The sequence below is a fragment of the Haplochromis burtoni genome, unplaced genomic scaffold (assembly GCF_018398535.1).
Source record: "Haplochromis burtoni strain Fernald_Lab_line unplaced genomic scaffold, NCSU_Asbu1 Contig_63, whole genome shotgun sequence".
Lineage (NCBI taxonomy): Eukaryota > Metazoa > Chordata > Actinopteri > Cichliformes > Cichlidae > Haplochromis > Haplochromis burtoni.
This window is the reverse complement of record NW_024582424.1, coordinates 581,658-585,624: the sequence shown is the minus strand read 5'-3', so window position 1 is coordinate 585,624 and position 3,967 is coordinate 581,658. Positions and strand designations below refer to the sequence as shown.

At 41.5% G+C, this 3,967-nt stretch overlaps 1 long non-coding RNA gene across 1 annotated transcript in view; it reads left to right on the top strand.

Annotated features, from left to right (window-relative positions):
- Positions 1–16: 16 nt before the first annotated feature.
- LOC106633212 overlaps positions 17–3,967 on the top strand; it is a 23,664-nt gene continuing 19,713 nt past the window's right edge. Inside the window, exon 1 of the long non-coding RNA XR_001336329.2 lies at positions 17–2,103. This is a non-coding gene — a long non-coding RNA (uncharacterized LOC106633212). The remainder of the gene's footprint in view (positions 2,104–3,967) is intronic.

The following is a 3,967-nucleotide window of genomic DNA, read 5'->3' as shown; positions in this document are numbered from 1 at the left end:
GGGGGGGGAGAAGACTCTGAAGTGTGACACGGCTTATTTCTCACACTGTCTCGTGCATAAAAAATGACAACAACACGGGACAACAAGTGCTTCACCGGGTCTACCAGGCACATTGAAATAAACTTGCAAAATGGCTGAGAGCACGCAGTGAGGACGAATGTCCGAAATGAAAATGATTCCCGTGACATGTTTGCTGTATCTCTGCAAACAGTCCGAGATTCTAGCTGTGTTCAGAGTGCACGGTCAGTGGAGAGGGGCATATCGTGTGATTACAGTGTGTTGCTCTGAGATCTGTCCGCAGACCACATAGGCAACCTTTAAGCCATGGATCAAATCCAGCCCTTCGGGGTATAGAGTATGCCTAGTTGTGAATGTGACAGAAGGGGGCGCCTCCCTGCTTGCACGCACGCGCGTGTGCGCTCCAGTGTTTGTCAAGACTGTGTCATCTGCGCTTGTAGGCAAATGTTCGGATTTTCACGTATAATTGTGAGGTGTTTGTGTATGTATGCATGCGGGTTCGCTCCTTGCCCGCTTGTGCGTAAAAGCGTGCATCTACCAACGTAACTTACGCGTGTGTGCGTGCGCCGCTGGCCGAGGGAGAGAGGTGATTGTGAAAAAGCCCCGATCGCTGTGTAAGCGGATCCCTTTGTGTTGATTTAGGAAGACGTTTGCTGTATATAACGTTCAAGGCTGATAATATCATTGCCTGGCCAGATAAATAAAGCATTGGCCAAAACCATCGGGTCAGCTATCGATCCGCTTTTTCTCCCTGAGAGAGTGGGGGGTGGTGGGTTGAGGAAAAAGAAGGAGAGAAAGGGAGAGAGAAAGGGAGAGAGACCTCACTCATTAGCATTCCACAGCCATGGACTAAACGCTGACAACTAACAGAGATATCCAGCTCTACACCACTGCATACATTTCCCCCCTTTGTCTTCTTCCCCTGGCCCTTCATTTCCAGCGGACAGATCTCTCGTCACAGCCAACACATTTTTATTTATGCCCTCTCCACTCCTTTTGCACGAATGGACCCCTTGCACAAGAGAGAAAACCTTCTAGTAAAGCAGAGAATAAAAGAGGGGGGGTGATGTTGTAAAAGCTGTGCAGAAGTGACAGCGCTAAGCACACTGGCTTTACTTGAGAGAGATACAATTGTGTGTGACTTGACAAAATAGAAGTGGGAGACGTTTTAAATTGCAACTTTAACTGCCACGATTTAGGTATTTTAGGATTTTATTTATTTATTTATTTAAAATCTAGACACTACGTGCTTTACTGTGATATTATTATTTTTTATTTCCATTCCGATTTTAGCTGGATGTTTCTCCATAATGATTTAGATGTTTGGGTTTAATGTGGGACCACTTTTTTCAGCCTTAAAACGTCTGTAAAACAGTTTTCTGTGAAGGTTGTTATTTACGACTGCTCCATGATGTGTGGATAAAATTAACATGAAGGAAGAGAAACAAATGAAAAATAGGCGAAGGTTGAAAAGTTGTGCTGGTTTTTAATTATAGTATAGAAATAATTTACAAATAGCTTGGGTTTAAGTTTGACAGAAATTACATGTATTTATTAACGAGTAAATTCAAACCAAATATTTCACATTCAAAAGGTAATATGGAAACTGTCATTGAAACAATTTGGACAAGTGGGCTTTTTTTTCTTTTTTTCTTTTTTTCACTCCCCAAATGGCTATATCTTAATATGGGCTCAAGTCTTGCCCAACAATGACAGCTGTTCATCTGATAGTAACTTCTTTCCAAGTTTTCTCCCCACCCACCCCGGGGCCCCCGGTCTCTGTCTTGCTTTGTTGTTTTAAAATATGCATGTCTCTCCGGAATGCCAGTCACGGGTCCAAACTTTGTGTGTCCCAACCTCCCACATGATGAAATGATCCTTTTAAAGCGGGCTCAATATGTCTCAATCTGCACTCCTCTTCCTTCTCTAAAGCTTCTGGGTTCGGGACACAGCCCAGAAATATATTAATTAAAGCGCACTACTACGGACTTTTTTTAGCACTGAGGAAGAAGTGGTTGGATCAAGTCAAGCTCTGTCAACGACGGATGGATGAAGATTCATGGCAGAAAAAGCAAAAGAAGAAAAGTAAGGTTCATTTTGACGCTCTCTCTCTCCCTCTGTCAATTCATCTCCTCCTCTCTCGCTTTCCTTTGAGTGTGTGTGTGTCTCTGTGTGTGCGTGTCCCTTTTGCTCAGTGTTCGTGTGTGTTCCTCGGACTGAAACGGATAAAGCCAGGGGGAGTGAGCGAGAAAGAGAGAGAGAAGTCTGAGAGAAAGGGGAGGAGGGATGTATATATCCGTAAAAAGTGAAAGAGGATGGACGTTTGTCTATGTTTGTGTGGGTCCGTATACACGCATGTGTAAAGGCTTGTCATGACCAAGAAATGAATAAAAAAAAATTGGCATTAAACTACAAAGTGCAGGCTTGCTCACTGGTGTGCCGCGTGTGTACAGTATATGAACCCTTGTTTGCGCGAATGGTGGCGTTTACGCGTGTGGAATAAACCACTACCAGGGAAGAAAAAAAGGAAACCCGGATGGTCTGAAAGGAAATGCTTGGTTTTGAACGCTTGATTCGGATGTAGCAGAGCGTTTCAGCTCATGAACTCCCAACTCCTTCTGTCATGTCTGAGAAGATGTGTGCATATTTCTCCCTGGCAAAGATATGCCTTTTACAACAGACAAAGACAACTGATCATGATTGATGGGGGGCTGTGTAACAATGAGCCGCTAAGTTTTCAGGGGAAATTTGGAGGAAAGTTTGAAGTGAAACCTGCCAACCTGTTGCTTCTGCTCCAAACATAACAGCAATATCAGCACCATAATAACATCCCGTGAGCCATGCAGCATCTCATCCCATCATAATCCACTACTCCAAAAATGTAAACATACCAGCAGTGGGAATCATTGGGAGACCTGCACAAACAAATTGAATTTAATTACTGTGTTCATTTATTAAATTCAGATACGTTTTAATAGACATCCCAACAGTCTGATTATGTCAACATATGGGAGGCCGTGCAGCAAGGCCCGGGCTTACATACCTGATAACGCCTGGGCTTTTCAGCAATATTTACGGCTTCTCTTTATAATACACTCCAGATGGTGAGTGACTGTGCCACCGCAGTCAGCGAGCTCCTCAATTTTTAGTCAGCAGCATTTTGTTGCAATTACATCAGCGCTGGGACAGAATTTATTGGTGACCCACTTTCCCCGCATTATATGAATAAATGAAAATTTCAAAAAGAAATTAAATTCGTCTACAAAAAAATGGTGAAGTTTTTTTCTTTCTTATTTATTTATTTTATTTATCTATTTATTTTTCGCACGTGACTTTCTACTATTAGGGAAAGGGGGAAATAAAACACAAAAATCTCATTAAACACACTCTTCAAATACTCCCCTGTTCACTGCGTGATGGATTAATATGTTATAAAGACAAAACACACAGGCCGCATTCATGGCTGACCAATCTTTGTTGTTGCCTGTGCGGGGGTTTTTTTTCAGCCAGTCACTCAAGCAGAATAATGCGTGTAAAGATATAATCCACTAAGCCTATACTCTCTGTGTTCCCTTGCTATATTATCCACTGACAATAAATTGGCAAGCTTTTTAGCAGATATCCAGCGTCTCAACTGAAACACGTGCGAAATACACTTGCCAAGGGTTTGTGTAAAAATACAAAATTTGTTTATATATATTGCATTACCACATTAAGTTTAGTATGGCATGATGAACGCAAGTGTGTCTACTGTGGAATAATTCCAATGTTTGTTTGTTGTTTTGAGTGATAATATAATCATAAACACATTATCTGAACTGAACAAAGCACATTTCGAATCATGAAATCATAAATCATCTATCTATCTATCTATCTATCTATCTATCTATCTATCTATCTATCTATCTATCTATCTATCTATCTATCTATCTATCTATCTATCTATCTA